The 27,644-nt window shown below is 38.0% G+C and overlaps 1 long non-coding RNA gene across 1 annotated transcript; it reads left to right on the top strand.

Annotated features, from left to right (window-relative positions):
- The first annotated feature begins 851 nt into the window (after positions 1 to 851).
- Positions 852 to 26,575, top strand: LOC136362170 (uncharacterized). The gene is made up of 2 exons (XR_010743747.1): positions 852 to 1,090; positions 26,478 to 26,575. It is a non-coding gene; the product is annotated as an uncharacterized lncRNA (long non-coding RNA).
- Positions 26,576 to 27,644: the final 1,069 nt, after the last annotated feature.

Genomic DNA, 27,644 nt, shown 5'->3' with positions numbered 1-27,644 from the left:
TGATTCCCTCTCCCTTTTATTTGTATGGATCTCTGCTAAGCAAACCCCTTTAAATCATGCTCATTCAGGGAGCACTTTAGTCCAGTGGTCACACAGATGTTGTTTAGTCAGTTACACAGAGATGGATTTAAACCTCCAATGGAGTGTTTTCCTGAACTCAGAACAGTCTCAAAGCACTCTCAAAATATGGAATGAGAATACCTGACAGTAATGTGGTTTTCTGATTCAAATCCTCAATCTGAGGCTGTAACCTGATTTTTTAAAGTCTGTTTAAAATCTCAGTCTATTTCTGTCACAACTTTAATGTTTCTTCCCCTGCTCAGTCCAGATGGCTTAGTAGTAATTCTGTGCTTTATTATAAAAACATAATAATTTAATGGCATATAATTTACAAATATTGTCTTGTATGTATAGTTTTGTGTCTACACCAGAAAGGTTCCTCAAAATAAACATTAATTGTTTACCCCTATTTTTCCAGATGACAGCAAGCATTTTGGGGAGGAATGTTCCCCATCCTTGTTTGCTGAGTGTGTGACCATGGCTGGAGGGAGGATGTGAGATCAGATCCCTGACCCTAGGCCTTTTCATCTGAATGTCCAAACCTCTGCTATTTCATGTGGTTTCTTTTGCTCGCAGCAGAGAAGAGAGTTTGTTGAAAATATTTTCTCCTCATGGATGTTGAGAGGGTGTACAGATGTGCTGGACAGTAGCATTTGAACAGAAAAATAGTTTTTGCAAGTTGAAGTCATAATTTCAAAATTAGTAATAATTTTGAGAGTAACACCTGCAAGGTGCTGTTCTATACCACAAACAAGAGTCAGAAAATAAATTGGTTAGTACCAGTTCTTCAGGAAAGGGTTTTGGTGTTACAGTGGTTTGCAAATGGAACATGACTGAGCAGTTTTAAACTATTGCAAGAAGAACAGGACCCATACTGGGTTGTATTTAAAGATGATTGTAGCCTAGATGATGTGTAAAATAATGTCTTAGTTTTGCACAGCAGTTCAGCAGTTCTGTCTGTCTTGGTGCATAAAAAAAAAAAAAAAAAAAAAAAAAAAAAAAAAAAAAAAAAAAAAAAAAAAAAAAAAAAGTCCCATCTGAGAAGAGCTAAAGAGCAAGCCACAAAAAGGTTAGAAACCCTTTAGTTAGATAAGGTTAGATATCTTAGGCCTTGATGACTTGGAATTATTTAGCAGAAGGACATAATTTGTTTTCCATGTGATTGACAGAACAGGAGATACTAAGCCTAAATTAAAGCAAAAGGGAGGCATCTAATCATTAGAAACTCACTAATGGTGAAACAGCAAAGTGGGTTTTTGAACCTTGTTTCTCAGAGGTTCTTAAAGTCAGGTTAGATAAATACCAGGTAGGAAGGACTTGGGCATGACATATATTTGCCTTGAAATGAGGCTAAAATAATAAATGGCTTCTCAGACATATTTTTTGTGACTGTAAAATTCAGTGGGCGCTCCACTGAAATGTAGCAGCTAAGTCAGTAACCTCTGAACATAAAAAACCCCACCATATTCTGTTACTTTTACTATTTTTGTCCCCTTCTATACGAAACTCTCCTGTCATCACTCTTTGGCTTCCAGTTTATTGGATGACAGAGGAGTAGTTACCATTATAACCAATGCTACTTCCAAGCGACATGGAACTGCACCAATACTGTGTCTGCTGCTGCTAGGATGATGGACAGCTTTTTCTCCTCACACAAAAGCAAACGGATTTAAAAGATAGCAAACAAGTGTCAAATAATTCTGTCTCTTATCATTAAATAAAGATTCAAAGATAACAAGATTGATATAAGGGAAAAATTACATTTCACATCCAACTTCTTGCTCTTGAGAGCGTGCTTAATATAGAGTTTAACTAAATGAAAAGAAGAAAATATTTGCATAATTATATTCTGGAGGTCATTGTTGTTCAGTCTGTTGAAATCTCCTGGAACACACAAATACATTGCTTTGTGAACCTGCTATTCCCAATTTTACCAATTTCATCTACACCAGATCTCATTAATACTACCAGTAAGTAGGAGAAATGTTGTCTGATGTACTTGGAGATTAATTATGCTTGTGGCAGTCTCTCCTTTATAGGAGAAGGCAGTTCATTCCAACAATAGCAATTCTTTCTGAGTTCACTTCAAATGTCATTATGATAGAATGCAATTTTGGGAATAATGCAAATGTGAATTTCAGTGGCTGGAAGCTATTTTGCTTTAATGAGGTATGAAGTAACACACCTCACATGCACTGCAGCTTCCACTGCTGGCTTGGGAAAGGAATACAGAGACTATGAATATGATTAAATTTAGTACTGGTGTAATTCACCTAATGCTAAAGCTAAATTTAGGTAATTGCTCTATTTTATTTATGCAGATGACCCCAAAATAGTTTGTTTCTGCCAAAGTACACCTTATTAAGGTTCAGTATCTAGTGTTATTTTATTATGACTGATCTGTATTGTTAATAGGGAGAGCTTGATGTTGTATTTCAGGAAGGAGAAAGCACAGTCCAATTTTATGTGATGCAAACCAAAAATCTATCACTTTGCCAGGAAGCTGAAAAGGGAGGGAGCGGTAGCTGTAATGGTAGCTGTAATTTTCAGAAACATCTTGCCTATATCCTCGAATTTTTCCTGCCATGCCCTACTATGGAAGACTAGCACACTCTACTTTTCCACACCTAGTGCAATCCTGTTTATTTCCTGCTGTTTGAGGGAATTATGTCATCATATAAACAGAAACAACAGAGGAAGAGGAAGAAGACAGCAAGAGACAAGTTGAAGGAAAATAAAAAGAAAAAAAAATAATTACCAATAGCAAATGTAAGAAGGGTATTTTCTCTGTAGAGAAATTGGAGAGTTTTCCCAATTATATGTCCTGGTTTCATAAGGACTACAAATGAGACACAGAATACGTGTTTTAAGCATCCAGCCAAATAGTGGATCTGTGCTTCTTCCCTTTACTGAAACCTGTCCAAACCCTCTGGAAAAGGATAACTATGTGAAGAATGATGAATGTATCACATATTTTAAGTATATCCCATATATTTGAATTGCTTGTTAATAGAGACTTCAGAATAATTTACATGATGAATACTTTTCAATCTCAGTACTCTATTTATCAGAGACCCTGCTCTCCAGTCCTGTGTGAACACTGGCCTTAATTTCTGTGTAGCAAAGCTGGAGTGCAACTTCTTGGGAACAGCAACTTTGGTTATTTGGTTTGGGGCCCTTCCTTTGACTCCAGTTCCTCTGAAGCTGTTTGAGAGAAAAGGCAGGATAAATTTAATGTAATTGTGACCATGCTGTGTCCCCAGCAGCTCTGGCTGAAGAGCTGCTGCCTGTGAGTTGCATTTTTTACGCCTTCTCCTTTGGCAGGCGTGTGCCAAAAGTGCTTCTCCTGGATACTGCTCTCTCCTTGGGAATGGGATGTGCCTGCTCCTTTTTGGAAAAAGACTCCTTTTTGACAACAGGAAGGGGTCTGCCAGAGCTAATAGTGTTCCCTCTCAGCCCATCAGCCTCTCTTACTGAGCAGTGTTCTGTGTCAGGTCTGCCCTGGATGTTAAGTGGATTCTCTGACTTGTGCAATTGGTGTTTCTCTGACAGCTCAGGCAACTCCAGTAACATCGCCAGGGTATTTTATATCTTCACCTAAAACTATAAAATCGTTAAACAAGTTTTCTTACTGAGACTAGGTCTTGTTTACCAACATTTTAAAGTGTCTTTTTTGCATTTGAGGCAAGTAGGATCAGAGTTAACAAGAGTAGAAGGGTGACCTCACCCCTGATAAGTAACAGCTCTGTTAATTACCCAATTCAGCCTCACCCCTGATGAGTCACAGCTGTATCCAATAAAGAGAACTGTGATAAAAAGGACTGGGTGAGCTGGGGGAGGATCATGAAGTAGGGGGGAATCTTGAGGGTCCTGGAGAAGAAGTGTTCTGGTGAGAGGGTTGTTGTTGAGAGGTCAGTCTGGGGCTGCAGTCAGAGCCTGTTGTTGGAACCTGCAGTCACAGTCTGGCTGGGTCAAAGCCTGCAGTCAGAGCCTGCAAACTGATCCCTGCAGTCGGAGTTCAGCAGGGAATAACCAGCAGTCAGAGGCTGCAAGGGAAACCTCCAGCAGGAGCTTGCTGCAGGCAGAGTCAGTGAATGGTTGGAGTCAGGATGGCTGAACTGTGAAGAGGAATAAACCAGGGCCCTTTTCATGCTGTGGTGAACAAGGAGTCTGTGTCTGGGCTCATTTCTGCCCTCTGACAAGAGAGATGCTGCAAAAAACAAGGATTTCCTAATTTATTTTTACATGGGGGCATCCAGGGACAGGTTAGAGGGAATTTTATGGATATGAGGAAAACTTCTCCACCATAAATTTTTCAAAAACTGGAAAATGCTCCCCTGGCAGTGGAGCCACCATCTCTGGATGTATTTAAAAGACATGTGGATGGGGACATGGTTAAGTGGTTGTCTTGGCAGTGCTGGGTTACTGGTTGGAACCAATGGCCTTTGAAGTTTTTGCCAGCTAAAATTATTCTATGACTCTCTAGAACCTGATTTATTCTAGCTGCTTCCTTGAAAACACATCTTAAACTAAAGCATCCTAAAATGAGGCACTGGTGGTGCTTTGCTGAGTTAATTGAATGTTAGTTTCTGATGTGAGTCTTTGGATCCATGAATTTCATAAAAGTACCTGTTAGCTGACATAACAAATGGAACACATGGGACTTAGGTTGGCAGTCTGAACTGCTTGCTGGGAGCAGAGCTTACCAGTTTGTTGTAGTGTCATCCAGAAAGGTCAGACTCCTTTAACAAATCTTATATTCATAAACTTCAACAGTCAAAGCATTTTATAAAAGAAAAGCTATGCTAAAATAGAGGTGATCTAAATATAGCTATTTTATTCCAATCTACTCTTCATGGCAGGAACCTGGTGTGAATATTGTTTGTTCAGAAACCCACTTACTCTTCAATAACCTATTTTCATGTGCATGTGGTTGCCAGTGTTGCTATTTGCCACCCATAACTGATTTGGGCCTCTTCATATACATTGGGTGTGTGGTCTTTTCAATTTCTGTTTAGCAAACGCTTGCATCATCTTTAGTCCAGGTTCAGGACCAAGGGGAAGACTCAAACAACTCACAAATGTAGCTGTGATACCATGCTGGCTTTTGGGAACAGCAGATATCAGTTTCTAGGTGTGTATGTCATGCAGTCTTCACAGAAATTATTGAACAGGGCTCCTGCTGTTAGGAAATAAATAATGTGAGAATTAAAGCTTGCTCCACAAGCAGACTTCTCTGAGTGCAGTTGGTGATGGGATGAGGAAGGGAAAAGGTGCTATTTTTTATTAGCCATTATAAAGTAGCTGCTCTGCTTCTACAACACCATCAGCCCCCTTGCTTTTATAGAATAAATTAAAACACAACAAATTTGGAAAAATTCTTTAGTGTGAGTTTGGATTGTTGCTGAATTCAGACCACAAAAAAGTTTTACTTTACAATAGGCTGTAAAGCTTATAGGGAGCTGTCATTTGGAACTTTTATTAAGAACACATTTTTAATCCAGTGCAATTATTAACTTCAAGTGTGACTGTAAGAAGAATGAAGTTATTGATGCTGCAATAAAATATGAGGATTTCTTCCCAGAAGATGTGTTTTGACACACATTGCTATGTGTTCTGACACTAAGTGATGAGTTAAAAGCACTGTTGGGCATAAAAGCATCAAGGCAGAGTGAAGAGGAAGACACTGCTGTGGAATAATCTGTTACCAGAACATCTAACACCGAAGCCTGATTTTCTCACTTAAAAAAATGAAAAGTAATGAAAAAACCAGAAGTTCAAATATTATCAAGCTTCCTTCTTACACTGAAGATTGCTTTGCTTGTTTCTTTTAGCTCTTGAGTTTTAAGGGATCTTTCTTGGGTCTGGATCCAAAGTGACTTTTAAAAATGAGAAGCAAACAGAAAACGGGCTTTAAATCCTATTTTCTGTAGAACATTGTATCTCTCTTGCTGTGTCTGTAATGTCAAGCTCTGCGTCAGTGAAATCTGGCACCATTTGGAAGCCAATCCTGCTTCCACTGGAGCTCAAGAAAATTTTCTTCCTTGGCGGAAATGAAACTTAATATTTTCATAGAGTATTTAATTTTCATATTAAACTTGGAGCTTTTGCTTCTCGTTCTTCATTAGCTATCATTTTCAGCTGGGCTCAGAAATTGCATGAGCTGGAGAAACCATATGTTTGGGATTATATTTTAGTAAAACTTTTCTGATTTGTCAAAACCTCTTTGAACTAGGTTTCTGGCATACTCCTCTGTAAATATTTGAAATGAGATATTTGTGTGCCAAAGAACTGAGGGAATTCAGTTTACTGTGGAATATGTGAAATGTCTCCTGAATAAATTATCATAAAGCACCCTAATTAGGGCTTTATTAAGCTTTAATTTGATGCTTTAAAATGAAACAGCAGGAATGGTGCAGTAAAATGCTTTTAATTCCATATGTAGTGGAGAATATATCAGCTACCCTGTGTACCCATACCTTGCAGGGGCAGCTCAAGTGCTGCCAAAAGTTTAATTCAATAAGTTCGTAAAACAGTGGGGTTTTTTTGATTTATTCTATAGAATTTCAGCTCAACTTGAAAATTTCTGTAGGGCATTGCCATGCAGAGTGCACACATAAAAGGAGGCTTTCAGAGGGAGAGTATCCACACCCACAGAAAAGAAAGTTTCTGCAGTAAACTGGAACTATTTGAAACACTGATGGAGAGATGTGTGCTTTAAATAAAAAGCCACATAATTTTTTTTTATTTTTATTTTTTATTTAGTTCAAAATCTTAAAAGGCATCTTCACCCCTCTAAGAAATGCTGCTTTTCCAAGAAGCAGAACCATCCACCCAACAGGTACAATTGGGTGGACATGCACAGAATAGATGTAGTCAGGAAAGTGGGATGTAAATTATCAAGGCAGAGCTACAAGATCCCTGTGTCCATCTGGGATGTGGTGTGGGAAGTATCCCACTCACCTGAGAGGTGTCCCACAGGAATTGTACGAGATTTTAACTTGCAGGATGCTTCATAGTCAGAGCAGTTATTGAAATATAAAGAGTTAAAATGCAAAAATGTATTGTCAGACATGACTCCTGTAAACTGAGATGTGCTTGGCTATGTCAGCACAGGCAGCACTTCCTCAGCTTCACAGCGCAGCCACAAACTTTCCTTAAAGTGCACCTAAAGTGTTGCTTGTCTTGCCCTCCTCCATGTTTCATCAAATGCTTGTTTCTTTTATTTACATCTGGGTAGACCCTGTTCCTCCTCAAAACTGCTGTTCCCAGACTTAACTAGGAAAGCTGGGAAAAAATAGCTACTAAAATATTTTAAATGAGAGGTTGTAAGCTGCTCAAAGGATTTAGGGCAGAGACTGTTTGCATGGGATGTACTAATAACTAATTCTGAGGATGTGTTTTTGAGGGAAGTACTTTGCTGCAGTCTCATATTTACAATGAATTAAGACAAAATAAAAACATGTTATCCCATGCATAACAGGATAAATAATAGTTATATCCTTTCAATTTTTGAATTGTATCGTTGGCATACTTTCAAAGACCAGATCTGCCTTATTTTTTTCTCTGGCTTGTCTGCCCATAGATTATTTTGGTGGCCTCTTTCTTAATCTGTTTCTGTACAGGCTTCAACATCTCTCTGGTCCAGTGATTCTCTTATGGGTTGTTTTGCTTAGACATCTGGAGGCTAAATTCAGGTTTCAAGAGAGAGCACAAAATTGTGCAAACATGTTTTCAAATATCTAGGAATAAACACATTGCCTAAAAAAGCAAAGAGGCCTATTTTTCCCATTTACTGTTTTGTGAGAAACAGCAAGTGCTTTCGTAGATAAATCAGTGAATGGAGAAATCAGTTGCAATTTCTTTTTCCTCTAACAGAACAGGAAAATGAGAAAAGCTTCAGAAAAATACAGCCAGCAGTAAGTGATACCTGATTTTTTTAAAAAATTAAATTTCTACTATGCTTACCAGTTGGCTTTGTGAAAGCTAAGAACAAAGACTTCAAATTCAGGTGACTCAGGCAATTGGAACAATCCTCTGAATTTTTAAGTGCATATACGATCTTCACAAAACCTTTGAGATTTTCCCATTAGTGGAAAAAAGCCTCTGTTCCAAATTACAGCTTCTAAGAAAATGGTCTGCTGTCAGGACTTCCGACAGGAAAATAACCAGTCCTGGAATTGAAACAGACCTTTTCTTTTCAAAGAGCCTAAAACCCTGAACAAACTGTGCTCATTCACTTTGGGAGGATCCACCCTTGTGACCTAAGCAGCCTCTGCCATCCCTACGCTGTCAGATGTTATGCAAGTGCTGTATGTTCTCTCATTTGAGCTCTTGAATGCCTTCAGCTGTGCTTAAGATTTATCTGAAGCTCAAAATAGAGAGGAAATTTGTTTCCTGCTGGCAGAAGTGCTGCTCTTGCTTTTGGGACAACGTTAATTCTGAGCTGAGACTTCCCAGCTCAGAACATTTGTGAAACTCCCTTTCAAGCACTTGCCATCAGTTGTGAGAGAAGTTGGAGATGGTGAGACTTGCTGACTCTTTGGGATGCAAAACCTTGGGGTGAGAGCAGGTGGGACGACGTGAATGTTAAAAGAGAAAGAGCTAAACCTTGGTAGAAGCAAGATAGCCAGGCAGAGCTGGGAGGAGATGAGCTGCCAGACTGAACCAGGTGTGCTGGTTTCACTCCCCGTGTGTGCTGCCGATATATCAAACACTCAGGTTCTCTGCATTTCAGCATGACAACTTGAATTGCATTGAGCTACTGTCCTGCAGATTTTCTTCACCAGTGTTAGACAGAATAGGCAGAAAGGGCAGAAGGTGCTCAGTTAGGAGATAAAGGCTTTCTTCACACTTAGAATTGCAAAAGGTCCCCCTCAAACCAGGAGCTTTGGGGCAGGAAAATTTTAGCTCCTGCATCACGATGGGACAAAACTTGTCCCATGGGTGGGACCCTGAGTAAGCTGCTCAAAATTAGCTTGTACATCTCTTTCTCCTTTGGTAACTCATTTTGTGTGCAATATGTAGTGGCTGCCTCAGGGTATTCATTAGGGAATGCAGATTTTGTTTGTTTTCAGTATTCAAAATATTCTTTTTGTTTACAGTTTTCCAGCTCTTGTAATTGCAGCTCTCAAAGCTGTCTGTGTACCATTAGACCATGAGACTCTTTTTTCACCATCTTCATTCTAGAATCTAGTCATTTTAAATTATCATTTGCATGGAAAGGCAAGAAAGAAAACACAGCCTAAAGTTTTTTTTCCTAACAAATGACTCAAGGGTGAAATATACTTCAACACTTAAGAGAAAATAAAATTGGATTTTAAGAACTTTGGCAGTTTTTTTCCAAAGTTTTGGGGGCACAGGAAATATTAGAAATTTAAAGAAAGGCCTAATATTGAGAGATGAGATGTTTAGAAGATTGTGGGAATAATGTCCTTGTGTATATTAAAGCCTTTGCAATTTTTGAAATTTCTTAGTCTAACTCAGTAGAATCAAATTGAACACAGACTTCTGTGCCTGATTTTCCATGAAACATTTTATATTATTTATCTTTTTAGACAAAATTACTTATCATCCTAGATGTTGCTCCCTTCTAATCTACAAAGAAAATACAAAGAAAATAGCTTATCTTAATACTATCTGGCTATGCATGAAAACTATGTGTTATAATTTAGATATGTTTCAATATCAGTACTTACTGTAAGTGCAGCTTCCAGTTCTCTTTTAAGAGCAGATTTTTGAATGTAATTTTTTTAAAAAAAATTATTTTTAGTCAGCCTGCTTTGGCATTAGAGCTGACAAGGAAGATGTAGCAAAGATCAGCCAAGGAGGAGAAGGGAATTTTGTGGTTTTATGCTCTTGGGATGGATTAGGGAAAGTAGAGCACATTCAGCCTACTTGGAAGAGAAGTTTCTTAGGAAAATTTGTTCCCTCCAACTCTGGTTGTGTAACCCTGAGGAGACTCAGCTGTGTTCTGGCCTTGTCATACACATCACCCAGCCTTCCACAGCCTAATGTTGATTAAAACCTGAAATATTTAACGAATTTATTTTAAAGAAATAAACTGTGATAGGCAGCTACTGTAATTTATGAGCCCCTTGCATAGTCATGAGATAATTCTCCACGATGGAGCAACACATACCTGAAATTCATGGCTCCTCAGGGTTTCCATTGGGATATTGACTCCCATGTGTTTGTTTAAAAATAACACACATTAGGATAACTTGCCAGAAATTGTGGCAAGCACTGCCAGTCAGCGACCCCAGCAAGAGGAGGACAAGGGTATGCAAAGCTGACACTTCCTTAGGTGTACTGCAAAACACCAGAACAGTCATTTGCTGCTGAAGTCTAATACTGTTAAAGAGAAAACTCTTTAGAAGTTATCGATATACAGTTGGGAGTTATAAACTGGCCCTCCTCGCCCAATCTAAAATGAAAAAAAATTCCTTTTCAGATCTCTGTTTACCACCATGATGCTGCAGAACAGCACCACTGAACCATGAGTTGTACCTGACAATGTTTTCACTGCCACAGAGGTCACCAGACTTGCTGGGAACTGGAAATCTCCAAAGCCAGGTAGGAGAGAACAAGTAAATATGATGTCTCTAGCACTGCCTCTCCTTCTGAACAAGTTAACTTCACAAACACCAGAATAAGAAGTTCTTTGCCTGTGCATGTGGGTTTTTTTTATCTGCTGACATGCTTTGTCTCAAATTATTTTCTCCAGATAGGGCATAAGTTCCCTTTCCTGGAAACACTCAGAGTTTTAAAAGAGCAGAAGTATGTTCTGAAGCTTTTCTCTCAGTGGAATATGCAATGTGATAACATAAAGATCTCTCTCCTCTTCCCATCTGTTTAGTGTCACAAAACTTGTGGGAACATAATATCTCTGAGGCCTTATCCCTCTGTCAAATTTTGTTAAAATTGAGGAATGTGTTCCAAAGCTCTTGGAGGAGATAAACAGTGTGAACTTATAATCCAGATTTCCTTAGTGTCAAGGGAGGAAAAAAAAAACCCTAAAATCAGTATGTTCCATATCTCTGAGACAGAAAAGCAATTTTACATCATTAGAAAAATTTCCTGCTAGGTTTACAGCATTTCTGAATTATATTAATGCTGAGTTTGTCTTCCTGGCCTTTTGTTTAGGAGGAAAAATGTGGTATTTGCTACCTGGGCTTCAGGAGCTGCTCTTGAGACACTGTGAGTAATGCAGTCTTGTCATATCATCAGCATTTGGGGGAAAAAAGAAGCATTGAACAGTAGTCTCACTTTCCTAGCCTCTGATGGCTAAACTGGAGATGTCACCATAAGCACTTACTGAGGAAAAAAAATATTGTTTATTTATTTTTCTTTTCTAGGTAAAATATTACAGCCGGAAACGCAGTTGCAGAGGGGAACCAAAACATGCAAAATATGAAGTTACTCTATTCATTGCTTTTGTCTCTCTGTTTGATAATGGTAGATTTTGCTTTTAAACTTAACATTTTGAAACCTTTACTCTTAAGAAGCTATTGCACCATGAGAATGGTTAGCTGCTGGAGGAAATTAATAAATGAAGGTAGCTTAAGAGATGTCATCAACATTGTGTTCAACACATTTTCTGACTTCCACAGTTTTGGTTTGGCTTGGTGCTGCTGTGCCTCAGTTTCATTAATTTTGTGGTGATTGTGTTTTCTATATTAAATGACCACCTTCTCTTTCTTGTTATCTTTTTACAATTGAGTATTTGAGGGTTTTTTTTTCCCTTTTCTCTCTTTGCTCAAGGTACCAGGAAATTCTTCAAAAACCTGAATTAGGCAGTTGCTAAAGTCACCCATGAAACTGCGCGGGATGAAGGTTTCCCTCTGACCACAAAGTCCAGGTGATGATGTGTGGCTGCTTTCCCTGTGCTAATTGAATCCCTGACTCGGTTTTTACCCTGCTGGAAGTGATCCATTGCTGTGCTGCAGGAGTGCAAATGCTTTGCCAGATACAATTTTCCTGCTCCTACTAAGGAAACAACAATTGCTTTTTAACAATGCAAATGAAGATCATCAGCATAATGGTAGTTCTCTCAGCATTTGAAAAATTACATGTGTTTGACTTTTTACAATCATAATGAAAGTATTATTAGACCTTAATAACACTAAATAACTGTTCTTTCTATACTTCCAGCCAAAAGACATCCGATATTTTATAGACTTTTTTTTTTCTCCTGGTTTCTAAATCCCCTAAAGGTAATAATTTAAAAGAAACTCGTAAAATTGTAGGTATTAGATGATTTCTGCCTCTTTCTTTGTGTGAAAGATGGCTAAATAAACTTGGCAATTGCTTTGGAACTTGGATTGTGTGAACTGTGACAGCCATTACATATACAAAGATTCAGTTTTGGAAAATACTTCATTGTAAGGTGTTTTCCCTTTAAGAAAACTACTGAAGACATACAATGTTTTTTAAATTGATTGCTGTACCTTCCCAAGATCTCTAGACTGAGGACTGAGGCCAGGGCATTTTGGTTTATCATATTTCATATGCCCAAGGGTCAAATCCTCTTCAAGAGCTATGCAAACCTTAGTGTAATTAAAGAAAAAATACTAGAAGAATATTAAAGAACAGAACTCCAAAACCAGAGGGTGTTGAGGTGCATTTAAGGAAATAGTGGTGCATCAGCCGCCAATACAAGTGTCCTAATATATTTATTTAAAAATATAACTGTGTTAATCATTTCCTTGGGCATTATCTCTGGATTTTGCCTTCTCACCTTAGAAAGATGCTTATGCTGCTTCTGTTTGCACAGCAGTATTCTCAGCAGCAGAAAATGCTTTTCTCTAATAAACTCTTTTCTCCTTTGAGGCACTGCAATGTTTCTCTCAGCTTTGTTTTTCTGGAGGACGCAAGCATAAGTAAACATTTGTCTCCTCCAGTGGTTAATGTCAGTTTTTCCATGGGATACAGGTTGTTGGGAACAGCCTGCTCCAGGGTGGATACAGGGGGAGCTTCCAGCAGCTTCTTGCAGAAGCCACCCCAGTAGCCCCCTCTGCTACCATACCCTTGCCATGCAAGCCCAGACCAGATTTCCAGAACAGAATTCCCAGCTTTCAGGAGCTCTTTCTTCAAAAGCTTTCAGTCCTTGCCCAAAAAGAAAGAAAAAAAGTGTCTGAGAGGTAACACATCTCGGGTTAGCTCCACTTCTTTGGTACTTGGCTGTTCATGAGAATACACTGTAACACTGAATTTTTTCAGTTCTCTGCTCTTGGTGACATCTAGCAATGGGATTGAGGATTTGTCAGATTTTTAACCCACTAACAAATGGCCTTTCCCCCTATTACTGTTAAATTGTGTTGGCTCCAGCGAGTTCACCTCATTTGAGTGTTTGTATATTCTCTAATAAGGATAATTTTCCTGTGCACATCCTTTCTCCTTCTTATTTGTCATCTGCAGTCTGTGACTTTTCTAGTCACTAATCAGAGCTAGCAGAGGTTTGGTAACGTGAGGGGTTTTTACTGCACTGTTAGAGCTGCAGCAGCGTTCTGTTGCTGCGGTCAGTGATTTATCTGAGCAGGTGGTGCCAATTTCTCTGTTGTTTCCACCTGCAAACAATTGGAAATCAATGGTATGTCTCGACCCTTTCTGTGGATAACACTGATTGTCTTGTCTGTGAAGGCTGCTTTTGTTCGCCTCTGCCTTGGAACCAGGTGAGCCATTCTGTCTCAGATGGTTGGGGTTGGATTTTTTGAGGCATTTAACGTCCCATCATCCAGTGTTTGAGGATTTTTTTTAATGCAATATCATTATTTTTTCCCGTAACTTTTTCGTTATACCTAGCAGAGTACCCAAGGAAACTGTTCTAGACCACCTTTTCTTCTGCTCTGATGGAGAACTGATTTGCACCAAGACTGCTACAGTACTGACTGACTGTTTAATCTGAAATCAGTCACAGAGTTCTCATGAATCTTTACCGGAAAACATCTTTCTCATGTTTTTGAGTTCAGTTGTCCCCATGTTTCCTCAGTGGAGTTAAACTCAGTTAAACTGGGTTAACGCATGCAGGGGAGAATAGCAAAGAAAGTGCTTCAGCACAGCAGCTGCTCCTAAATTAGCTTGTCACGACTTGGGTACCAACAAAAAGTGCACCTCTGTCTGCAGCTGTACAGAAAAACCATCCTGAAATGCTCTGCAGCTGTAGATAGTTTCACAGCTTTAGCCATTCTGCATGGAAATCAGTTAAAGATACAAGGGGCAAAAATGGGAGTGGGGGTGTGTATGAGTGAAAGTAAGCGTGTGGCGGAGTGTGGGGAGGAAAAGGAGTCATGATTAAAAAAGATATTTGTAATTTCAGCGTTTGTATTAGACCAGGAGAGTGAGCAGAGCTTTGTGTGATCTGAGTTTGCTGAACTGCTCTCCTTGAGGGTGAAACCTGGTGGATTTTGATGGATTGATGGGGACGTGCTGCCTCACAAAGTGCACAGAGGAAGGGCCACAGAGCAAGTTAAATTGCAAAGGCTGACAAATTGTTTCCAGCATGTTTGCTGCTGAGACAGGGCTTCTGCTGCCCGCTTTAAATGGCAAAACAAACAAGTGGACAGCTCCTCTGTTGTATAGGGTGGGCGTCGAGGGAGAGGGGTGGCTTTGGAATTGTACTGATGGCTGTGATTGCATCCTGGGAGGGAAGATGGAGTGTGCTTAGCCAGCTGTTTGACAGGAACATGAAACCTTGTCTGGGTGAAAAATGTTGATGCTTTTATCGATAGGGCTCAGTAAACTGTAAAGTATATGCTGCCATCCATTTTCAATGCTATAAATGTACACATTACCTCAGTTAGTTTAAAGCTGTGCTACAATGATCTGTATTTCATTTCCCCGAACTTGTTTCAGGTACTTTTAGTTTTTCAATTACTCCCCTCAGATCTTTATGGCAAATGAGAGAATTTTAATGCTGTGCATTACTTTAGTTTTTGCGGGTAGGTTAAATGTTGATTTTAGTGTTAGAAAACAGAACCAGAACTGCTGAAGGAATATTCCACAAAGATACAAGGTGATTTATCTGAGAGGTTGTGTTGAAGAAATCATGGTCAATGAAAATACAAGATGCCGCCAAAATCCCAGGCAGTGAATTCAACTGGAATGTGATTGTTGTCTTTGCAACACGACACTGCGGAGATCAAAAGTAGCAGTGGGTTCAAGAGGGGATTAAGTAAATTCATTAGGGATGGGATGGCTAAACTATCTCCTGAATTCTGGGAAGTAGATTTTGTTACCATTTCTGTCTGTGGATGGTTCTACAACCAGAGAAACTGAACACAATCTCTTGGACTTTCCTGAAAATGTGGTTAACTTGCTTTGGAACTGGGGAAGAAAAAAAAAAAGGATATAGCTGAAGCTGTCAGCAACTGCAAAACCATTTTACAGAAATTATTTTGTATCTGACACACCTGACCTTTATTTGTCAGAATACACTTGGGTGCAAAAGATTTTCAAACACTGGTCAAAAGTTCAGTGTGATTTTATTTATACTTGATCATGGGTTTCAAAGAAAAAGAGACAATATTTTGGCAAAAAAGACTTAACATTTTAATTGGGAAGATAATAAGCAATATTTTAAATGAGGAAAGCTTTATCTGTTTTGAAGCATTGTGGATTACTGTAATAGTAAAAGCAAATAATTAGAAAAATAGGTAAAATGAAAACTTCAGTCACTGGGGGTGTTTTAGGCTTTCCATACCATGGAATAGCTTACATAGAATTTCTCTATTTCCTTTGACCAGGTTTATGGTTAAAGAAAAAGGCTTATCCCAGCTTGTATAAGAGAGAAATAATCAAACAGCTCTTAAACCAAAATCTTTAATCAGCATTGTAATTGTTATCATTCTTATAGTGCTATTTTATTAATTCCAGGGTTGGTTTTACTGGGCTTCTGCACTGGAAAAAAAAATCCTTCAGGCGCTGGATTTGGCTGAACATCCCTCATGCTTTTTCTAGAACCATTCACCTCAAATCATCTCGGGGGTGTTCTAACCCACTTGGCAGGATATTTCCCTCTCTGTCTCCCTCTCTCTCTCTTTTTGCAGCTGTTCAATTTTGTATAAATACTTAAATATTCACTGGGAAAGGTACTGGCACTGAGGTGTTGCCCCTGCCAGCTGAGTGCCCTAACCCCAGAGCTATAAACTCGTTTTCAACGCTCTCTATTTGTCCCAATGAATATTTCAGGGTTTCATGTAAAATTGAACAGCATGAAGAGGCCTGGCTTTGGGAGATGTGTTGGAGCACAGTAAACACTTTCCTGCTATCCTGGGAAAGAGGCTAGCATTGTGGGGACATTAAACACGAGGTGGATTTGAGCAAGGGTCATCTCACACCCCACAAAAGAGTTACAACTCTTTTAAACTCAGTTGTAAGGGAGTTTCTTGCTGCTCTTTGTGTTTTAATTTTTTTTTTTTTTTTTTTTTTTTTTTTTTTTTTGTGAAGTCCCCTTGGGATTACTTTTTTTTTTTTTCCAAAACAGCAAAATGAAATACTTATTGATTTGTTGGAAACTTGAGAACATCTTAGTGCTAATGCAAGGAAGATGATTTCTTTTATTTGGAGACTGTAACTCTCACATTATGGACTGATGTGCTGTTGTCTTGAAACCTGCTATTGAAAACTGTCCCCAGCCAAGCACCAAGAGCAGGAGAAATGAGAATTTATCTGCTCATCTATTCAGTGTATAAATTCAGAACTGCAGTAGGGTATTCTCATTCCAAACAATGTCTCGTGTGTGTGTGAAATTAAAAAAAGGAATTAAGTAAAAGAAAATGCAATTGAAATTTCCATGTGTTATCACAAAAACGTAGTATAAAGCATTCAAGTGTTTTTCAGTAACTTTTCATTTCTCCATTTCATGTTCTGCCAAAGCTGTCCACAGTGTTTTGTTCGTGTCCTATGATACATAGAAACATAGAGGTAAGAGGATTAACAGTTGAAAAAATAAATCATAGCTTTAGCTAAATATCAAGAAATAACTCTTGGGGAAATTGAGTAGGACTTGTTCTTTAAATTTAGAATTTAAAAACCTAATAAAATCTTTATGTCATCTGTAATTTGACACCAGCTATTTGCATGTATCCCTATAAACAGACAGATATTTATACAGATAGGAACAACTGTCTGGGTGCTTCTTCCTCTTACTATATTGTGTTTTGGAAAATCAGCACTTTTCAGTTTTCTAAGCTTTTTATCTGCTTTTACTTTCAAGTTAGTTAAGTGCATTCTTCTTAGAGGAAAGAAAATTTTACAGAAAGAAAAATATATCATTCATGAGAACTAAAAATGCTGAGATTATACTTGAAAGCGTATTTTGGATGGGGACTTCATTTCAAGAAGATCATTTGCCTTGTGAGTGCCTGTTACCTCTTTTGGATACACTGACTTTTTTTTCCCTGAAGTGAACTGATAAATGTTTGTCTTTCTCAACTCTGTCCAACTATATCAAGCTCATTACTTTTCCCTCTCCCCTGGAGAAATCTGAGGCAGAAAAGTGTATTCTTTCTCTGGAATGCTGCTCCCAACCCTGCTTAGCTGGAGGTGAGAAAGCCTGTACACCCCGTGCTGAGCCTGCTGAAGTTAACTGGGAAGCAGTTTATTTTACTGAGAAATAATGTGTTTAAAATGGACTTTCCCAGCTCTTTATGTTCATGAGTCACTGCTTACAAAATTCAGAGATGGATTGTTTCCATTCCTTTGGTCTCCTTGTAGCCCTTTCCACCTGGGCAAGTGGGTGTAAAAATCCACTGGTGTCACTTTGTACACTGAGCATGGGCAGGATGACACTTTGTAAGCAATTGTGTAAAACCACATTTGATGTAGTTTTGTCCCCTGAATGCAATGAAGTGTAGAGGAACAATACAAATTTCTAAGATGCACATCAATAAGACTAAATGGTGACTTCTTAAAAGCAATTAGGCCACAGTTTAAATACTGCACTGAGCTCCGCATCCAATAAATGCATTGAGTAATTATTTGTTCATTAATCAAGGAATGGTGTTATTGAAAATATTCCAATTTGAAAATATTTACAAATAATTCACATCTAAGTCAATCTGACTAATTTCCTTGGGGTGCCTTTGTGGTTTCTTGCTGTGTTCATTAATTGAACACAGTCATAGGAGAGCAAATTCCAGACTTCTTTACCTCCCATGTAGCACATCTTTGTTTTGCCTTTTAAAGTTTTCTAAAAAAAGACAGTGTCTAAGAATATTACAGAGTGAGGAGAGGTAATGGGGGCACTGGAAAGTATGGTGGTTTTTAAATTGGAACGTCTGGGAATGTCAAAAGAGTAAAATTGTTATTTTACTGTGATGCTGGAATATTGTTTGGCATCTGTTAAGCTCTGTCCAGTCATCTCTATTTAGGTACATTAAATATCCAGGACTTGTCTATTTACAAACTGTAGGCAAGTTAACTCTTTATGCTGGAGGTGTTCCACCAAACAGTTTCAGAGGAAGCATGAGGCATGGGAGCCCTGTTCAACCGGGCTGAGGCAGCTCCTGCTTCAAAGTCTGGAAAACCATGAGGAGAAATGTTTGCTGTTCAACAGGACAGCCCATTAACAGCCAATTTGGGCAAATCTGCTCTGTGCTCCTCAAAGTGCTCTAGCTCCCAGGAACAGAAAGCAAATGTGTTCCAGGGAGAGAAAGAGACTCTCTTTTTAAAGCTGAAATTACTATTTCACACCTCTTGGAACCTGTCCTCACTGAGCTCTCTTTCTCTGGTGCAAGCTCTTCTTCAACTCCTTCTTGGTGTAATTGGGAGCAAAGTTTGGTCCTGCTGCCTGCAGTGGTGACACCTACAAAATAAACATCTGCTATCCAAAATGTTTAGGTTTACTGTACCTTTGGAGGTATTTTACAATAATAAAGCTAATGATTTACAGTGCTAAAGGTCCACATTTGAATGGCTGAATGCTAGAGAATCTTGGAAAGGCCTGTGTGTAGAGTAAACCACTTCTGGGCGAGGAACAAGATGTGTGATATCAAACTATCAGCTGTTTTCCATTTTCCTGCAAGATTGTGCCAATGAAGCTGCTTTACAACTGCTCAGCGATGCATTATGCCTGAAGATGCCTGTGTTATTCCTGAATTTAACCACATCTACAGCAAATCCCTCTCTTTCCAAGATAGATCCTGCATGAGTTTATTATCAGCATGAAACTCTGAAGGGAGATCCACACTAAAGTAAACACCCCATCAACTTATCATTTACTAAATGATGAAATGTCCCCATTGCATCCTTCCCATGTATATTCTGAAGAGAACAGCTCAGTTTAGTTGACAGTGGACTTGGTAACATTTTTTTTCCCTTCTATATTTTTATGCTATGTCAAAACATGTACATTTTAAGTAGATTCATTACCAAGAGTTCAACATTCAAGAGCAGCCTAAAAATAGAAAAAAGTTGTGCATGAAAAAAAAATAAAAATGAAGGGATAAATTAAAAAATGGAAGTAGTGTACATTAAGATACAAAATGAAATATTTGCTTTTCTTTTGCTTTATATGAAAGAAATGTAAAAAATGCTTCTTTTGAGGTTGCCAATCAGTGCATCGTACCTTTCTGTGTGTACGTTTGTAGACAGAGAGTTGCTACAATTCCTAATGGCTTCTATGTGGCTCTGGATCAGCCAGCACAGTAAATATTAGTCCTGCAAATCATAGTAATAAATAGAGACCTTCTAGGCAGTATAAAGAGAGAGGAAATTCTCTGATAATCAAAAGGTTTTTTTGTTTATGAGCCGTTTTGCCTCCTCTCTCATTAACCAAGGCACTTCATCTAGCTCTGCTTTTTCTTTTCTGGGATAGGATAGTGTGATTATACCGTGTTTTCTCACTGGTTCTTATTTTTGAATTGGCAAAATTCAGTTTGGCTTACATTATTGAGAGCTGTTGAACTGGCCCTGAAAATAGCAGATTCCTGTAAAGTTATTTCTCAATTAGTTTAAAAGCATTCTAGTTTTTCTGTTAAATATTTATGTGATATTGCTATTAATTTGAGGCTTAAAATATATTTTGAATGTATTTTTTTTTCTTTTTAAGATATTTAGATAATGCTGTGACATGTCTCTATGCCCAAGAACTAAGTTAATCTTCTGGTTTTTAATTCTATCACATTTCAAATACATTAGATTAAACTGCGTTTAGCCTCTGTTCTCTGTGCATTATGCAATCCAGTAGAGGTAATAGTCTGCTAAATGGGTATCTAAGTATTCTTGTTAGGCTCAGTTACATATAAAACCAAAAATCTGGCTCAAAAAACTTTTGTAACTACTCAAACAAAGATATGTGATTAATGCCACCTCTTGTAGCCTCAGCGCTCAGCTTCGCAAAGGTTATTTATGGGATTAATTAAATCAGCAATGTGCTATTTGCCATGTGTCTGCCGTAAAAATAAACTGCTTAAAAGCTCCAAAGAGCACAGAATGCCTGTGGCAAAACCTCAGTCTGAACAGGCAGCCTGATCTCGTTTCCAAGTGATCTTTCCACCCTTCTGAAGAGGAACGTACAGTTCTGTTGTACAGTAAGTTCTGTCCTGGCTCCTGTGGTTTGAAAATGGAGCAGCACACAGCTCAGGGTGTTGGAGCAGTATGGATTTAATTGAGTTGTTCACAGGTTTCCACTGAGAGGAACATTTAGATTCTAATTAAAGTGTATCAGCTAACTGGACTCTCCATTTTTCCTGGACAGTACTTCAGAGTTGTTCTCTGCCTGACAACATGCTGCAGTGCACTCTGCTGAAATGAAAAAGCACTTCTAATTTAGTGTGGTAACTTTCTTGTACAAAGTGCTGCCAAGTTCTGTGGAAGCTTTAATATTAATTTTTTTTTTGTTGTTGTTGTTGTTGTTGTTGTTGTTGTTTTGTTTTGTTTTGTTTTGTTTTGTTTTTTCTTTGTACTTCACAGGTTTTAATCTGATACCAATACATCAGTGGAAACAACATTTAAGGGTTGTTAGAAAACCAGGTGTGTCTCCTTTATGAACTTCATGGAAAATAAACCTGTGCATACACTAGATTTTTGTCAAGACATTCCGTAAACAAAGACATCTTTGGTGTATATAAAATTGTTTTGAATTTCAATTTCCAACACCCTCTTTTTGATAATGCCTTGAGATTTTTACTCTTTATGAGTAGCAATTTAGAGTGACATTCTGGCTTGTAAGAGGGGAGAGAAACCTGTCACAATCTTGTCATCCATTGAGACCGTGCTTTTACTTGAAAATGGCTTAAAACCTCATGAAGAGTGATGAATGTTATTATCAAAATGAATTTATTTCCTCACATCCATTAAGGACCTAAGGCTCTTGCAAGGTCTTAGCAGAATAGTTTGGGCTCAAGATACTGATTGTTCAAGCCTTTAGTTCTTCTTTCATCTTCACATAATGAGACTCACCATTATTCCTGGGGTTTTACAAGACCTTGGGGGACTTAAACAGTATTTGTTCTGTTAGCTTTCCCTGATGTGGCTGGGAAAAGGCTTTGTGTGCTGAGCAGGGCAATAAATGCTCTCTGTGAAAAGAAGGAATCAAAAGAGCAAGGGCTATAATAGATAAGTAGGGAGAGTGTGTGGGATTGGCAGTTCTTAATTCCCCTCCTGTGGAGACTGTGCTGCATGATACTGAAGGTGAAAATCAATTAAATTCTTAAGACTGATAAAATTCTCATTAGCAGCATCTCAAACCCCTGAATCAACCAGGGTAGCAGGGCTTGAAGATAGGGAAAGGTGAAGAAAGGGGAAAGGGAAATTCCTTTGGAAAGGCAGCGGTTCCTGGGAGTATCCTGGCTGTTGGTCTGTAGCAATTGATTTCTATTCCTTCCTCTTCCTATTGATCCCTGTAAAATCATGGAGGACTCATGAGATTTTAGGATGAGTACAAGTTTCTCTTGCACTTCTCTGTTCTTCAGTTTAGGTAATTGCCTTCCACAGGAAAGGACTTTGATCAGACAATTACTTTGGGTTTTTTTTTCAGCAATTGTACATAAGAATGTAAAAGCTGATTGACAAAACCCGTGGTTTTTTTTGCTGTCCCTTAGGTAACTTTCCAGGAAAAAAAAAAAAAAAAAAAAAAAAAAAAAAAAAAAAGGCTGCTAAGGTCTCTGACACATGAAAAAAATCCATCAGTTTTGCCTCTGAATCTCCCAAGTTCTTGGTGTTTCTGCCAGAAACTGGATTTCTGCTTTTGCCTCTGTAGGAACATGATCATTGCAGAAAAGGGATTTGTGGCCATATTTCACAGGTGTGCTGCCACCCTGTGAAATCATCACAATTCCCAGTGTCCCCTGCTGGTGAGAATGAGAGGAGGAAAAAAAAGGAGTGCAATTGGTGGGCAAAATTATTGATTTTACTGCACCTCCCCCCATTTATCTAATAAGGAAAGACTAATCTGAGCAAGTGCCAGTGGCTTTTGTATAGAAAACACAATCAGGCACATACAAAATAAAACCAAGTACCTGGCACAAGCTCCTGGAGAGTCTTGAGTCCAGAACAAAGCTCTAATCAGCTATTAATGTTTCACATAACTATTCTCCTAACTTCAGTGCTTCCAAAATGGGTAAGAAAAATCTTCTTACCACCGAAGGCAAGGAAATAATATGTATTTAATATGCAAATAAGCCTCTGTCTCCTGTTACTCTGATGTTCTATTTCTTAAAAAATGTGCACATGCAAGCAATATAGGTCACAGTAGAAATGGAAGTGAAAATTGCTCTTCTTGTAATATTCATTGCTATGAAGACGGATTAATAAAATTACAATTTAAATAATAATTTAAGTAATCTCTCTTTTTAACAGGAAAAATGTGGATTAAAACTGTATTTTTCTTCCCTCTGTCATCTTCCCTCAAGTCCTGTAGTAAATGTCAGAATATGCTTCACTGTTTAAGTTTTCCTTAGTATTTCACACTGATTCTCAGGAAGGGCATTTTAGGAAGCAATCCTCCTTGATTAATCTAGGAGAGAGATAGTTTTTAAAAATATTGACCAGCTCCTGACCTTTAAATGAAGACAGCTGTGCCAGCCTTGGAGGGAAGCTGTTTGTGGTTTGCCAGATGGCAAAGCTGATGATATGTTTTTGGTCGTTGCTTATTTTAGAGGGGGTGTTCTAGGGATATTTTAGTTCCTTCCTGTGTCCCATTGTGTCCATTTGACCCCTCTTTTTTCCCCCACTACCCTCTGATTTGGTGTTGGTTTTTTCTTTCCCTCTGTCTTTAAAAACCCTCTCTGAACCCTTGGTTATTCCCTTGCTTTCAGCAATCCCTTGGTAGGTAGCTGTGCAAGTGGGAGGAGCGACTTGGGCCAAAATAAATATGGATTATAGCATTACTACCAAGATGTTCTGGCAGGATTAAGCACTTTGCTGGAATTACTCTGAGTTTCCAGCAATGTAAGTGAGATCAAAATCTTCATCTGAAGCTGCTGAGAGATTCTTTTCCCTAATGTGATGAAAACTGTCAAGTGCAAAGGAGTTTCTGTCGATTCATAGTGTGACTTCAACGCTGGCTACACAGAATCAAAACTTGTTTTCCTCAGCTATCAAAATGTTTCCTCAGTTTTTGATCTTCTGACAGTAAAATAAATCTTATCTTCTTCACTAACAAGAAAGAGGAAAAGGCTGTCACAAAGGCTCGTGATGCTTTTGTAGTTCGTTCCTTCAGGGCTGTGCCAAAGAGAAGCTTCAGAGCGAGGAAAATAGAAATGGTGTGGCTCAAAGCTCTTAGGAGTTTGTAGCTTCCACAGTTAACAGCATTAAAAATGCTATTTTATTACTGCCCAGGGAGTTCTTGTTTTCTAAATAAAGAAATTAAATGCTCATAATGGAGTTTATTTCAAGCAGTAACAACTTTCTGTGATCCTTTTCCCCTGTCACATTATATAGCATTTAATGGTGCTTTCTTGCCATGTTTTATGCATTTCAGATTCCTTAACGTTTCAAACAACAGAAATTGCATGGCAAGAAGAAAAGCAGTTAGCACAGGAGAGGTTTTATGTACTAAATATGTTGGTGAACAAAATTAAAGCTCTATAAAATATCAGACTTCAAAACATGAGTGAAAAATTAATTAGAAAGCCTTCTTTATGAGTTAATGTGATTTACCTAAAAATGATACCCCTTCAGTCAGTGGCTGAAAGCAAAACGTTGACTGTTCTAAAAAGTAGATCAATCATGTCTCATAAGGAAGGGAAATTATTTTAATGTCAAATTATTTTCATTTTTTATTCCATGACACAACTTTATGAGGTATATATATATTTAAAATGGTGTTTATGGGCAAGTTCATTTCCTGAAGAGTTATTGACTGAAATAATTTTTAGCTCTCAACATACACTTTTACTTTGATGCCTGAGGCAACCCTTTAAGACAGTGCAGCATGGTGTTCTGCCTTCTCTGTCAGTACTGGGGATAAATATTGAGATTTTGGAGGGTTCTTCCCTGCTTTTATTCACATATGAAGTGAATTTCCCATGCTTGACTGTTGTTTTCTGGCATAGTAATACAACCAGCAGTCTTCCATGTATTGAATAGATATATATTACATACATACGTGCATATATAGGTATATTTTTTTTTCCTTGCTCAATTTGTACAGCCTTGTATATGAGGACTTTTCTCATCTGATTTGAATGCAATGTAAAAACTTAGAACACTTTTTACTCAGCATTTCAGCTGACCACCGACTCCTTTCAAGGAGCTGTTTCCTAAAGCTTTAGGATTTACTTCCCTTTTTGGCAAAATTTCATTATTGTGTGGTTCTTTGCTTCTAAAAATGTTCTTGTGTCTCTTCCTCTGCTTGTTGTAGCAGTTCAGATGCTTTTTTTTTGTGTGTGTGTTTCTCCAAATAAATTAATGGCCTTTACCTGGCATTCTTCTAGTAAACACTTCCATGAAAAGTTCAGCACAATCTCATCAAAAGGCTATTGTCAGTGCCAAAGAGTCATTGTTTTCTTTTAAATATATTTCTCGTAAGTTTTCCTTTTTTAATTGAAGGGAAACAATATTTGTAGGGAAATAAAAGCCCTGTTCATCAAAGCAAGCCTGGAGTAGACTCTAAACTGGATTTTATAGATTTCTAAGTACCTGCTACTATCTGGCAACTAAAGAATATTAATAACTTGCTGTTGTTAATTACCAAATTATTCTAATTGGCAAATGTAATTTCAATCCTTGAACTTTTAACAGCAAAATTTAGAATGAGCTCCCACGCCATGTGTTGGTTATATGAACATTTTGTCTTTTGCTTAAGAATTCACTGACCCAGTAACATGTCCATTTATTCTTCTCATAAGGTCTCAACAACTGTTTTGACTGTATTCTGAGTACTTACCTACATTTTTAATTGCTTTGCTATTTCTAGAGATTAGGGACAGCATGGCTGCAAAACATTCCCAGTGTCAAAATCAGTTGCTTAGGGTAAAGGAGAGAATATTATGAATTTTCTTCTGACAGCTGAGCACTTCCTATGTCATGTCCCTGTTTTGTCAGTGCCAGTGCACAGAAAAAAAATACAGAATTAGAGGCTCCAAGGAACAAAAGTTCCATGGTAAAGGGAGCAGCTCCTCTGGTACTGCAGGAGATCAAACTGCAACAAGGTCCTTTGCTGCCACAACGTCCCCATTAACCCTTCTGGGGGAAAAAACCCAAAACCCTCTCCCTGGCTGCTCTGCCTAGGCTTTTTTGCTTTGTATCAAGGGCCAGAATGGTTTAATGAGCTTCAAGTGGGCTGAGTGAGTTGTCTCACCCAGTGCAAGGAGTATTCAAATTCAACCACCCTGGGCTGATGGCAAAACAGCTCATTTGTTTCTTTCTGGTTTTGGATGTACCTTCACTGTAAATTCAGAGAAATAGGACTGCATTCAAGGAAATTAAAGGTCAGTCCTAAAGCTGTGTTTTTAAAGTTTGGATAAAGTCATGTGTTCTACTGATGTAATAAATATTTTTTTTGGAGTATGTGAATTAAATATCTAAGTACTTGTCTGAGCGTGGGCCTACAGCTTTTTGCATTTCCTCTCACTCTTCCTCATGTATTTTATATTTGAAATCTCTTTATGGTCAATGTTTGAGATACTTTATCATACTTTCCTAATTACTATTTATATTCTGAATTGGAGGGGAATGGCAGCAAAGCATAAAGAGAATTTGTTCTTTATCATTTGGTCTTTGGGGCTGTAGGTTGTGATGGACCAAATAATTTCTATAAATATGAGTCCCTCCAACAGAACAGGATGACTCTTTCATACACTGCCACATTTACTTCTTTAGTACCATGTATTTTGAGGAGGTTTTTGAGATATTTTTTGCAAGTTGAAGGGTAGAGCTGTGAGCTCACATGGTGTGATTTCCCTTGATTATTTTAAGTATGCTATCCTGGGACTAGATGAGAAAATGTTATTTCAGCATTTACTCAGAATCAGGAAAATAGACATGATTATGTGGTACATAAAAAAAAAAAAAAAAAAAAAAAAAAAAAAAAAAAAAAAAAAAAAAAAAAAAAAAAAAAAAAAAAAAAGAAGTAATTTTATGTTTAGGAGTCCATTATTTCTTTGCTTTTGCAAGATTTTTTGAATAGAAGATCAGGTTTTTTGTTGTACTTCTAAAACACACTGTCCATTTTGGTAATTCTCTGTGTTCTGCTTCCTTTGTGTTGCTAGCTTGCTCTCCTGGGAATTATTTATGCTTTTTAAAGTAGCTTCAGAAATTCTCCTATCTAAATCTGGAAGTAACATTTGCTTTTCAGATGATCAGTGCTCTTCATTTAGGAAGTTAGTGATACATTAGAACAGATATTTGCAAGTTTTTAATGAACAAACTGAAGTTGCTCAGTGCTGGCTTCTTTATCCCCCTTTTTGTTAGTTTTACTACCAGGTTTTTAAAGAGATTTCCACTCAGAGTCTTCCAGCTGAAATTTAAAGCAAAATACATTCTTGCTGTCTTCTTTATGCTTCCTACTGAATTTCACAGAGTTACCTTGGAGCTGCCTACAGGAAGTAGGGGTTTTATTCTCTATTTTAGTAGGCAAATCTAATCCAAAGGATTAGACTTTTTAGACATACTTTCTTACCTCTTCAGAGCTATTGTATAAAACTAGACTACTTTGTGAATTTTTTCTGAGGGTCTGTCTATTTATCCACCAAGTATTGTGACTTAAGTGTATTTATAATATTCTCTCCCATGTAAAGAGCTTGCATCAATTTCAGTATTTTATATTTTAAACTAAAACTGTGTTCTTGTTATGCATATGAAACTACAGTAAAAACTCTCAAGTTATCAACTAAAATAGACAAACAATAACTCTGCCTTTCAGATGGTTTGTTCACACCTGATTTGGAGGGAATTTAGCCCAGACCCCCTGTCTGTCTCCTCACAGCTGCATTTCCTAAGGAAGTCAAACTCTTTGGTAGCTACTAAGCACAGATCAGCTTCTGCCACTCAAGGTTAATTCTCATGCTGATGTCCTCTCTGGATAAGGTTGTTTTTGCTGCACTGGCAAGCTGAATCTGTGTATTATCAGCAGCTGAATAAATGAGGCACAGAAGGGAATACTGAATGAATATCTTCAAATCAAACTAATGCATAAAATC

This window comes from Sylvia atricapilla, chromosome 6, assembly GCF_009819655.1.
Source record: "Sylvia atricapilla isolate bSylAtr1 chromosome 6, bSylAtr1.pri, whole genome shotgun sequence".
NCBI lineage: Eukaryota > Metazoa > Chordata > Aves > Passeriformes > Sylviidae > Sylvia > Sylvia atricapilla.
Note: the sequence above shows the minus strand (reverse complement) of the source record. Positions and strands in the feature narration are given on the sequence as shown.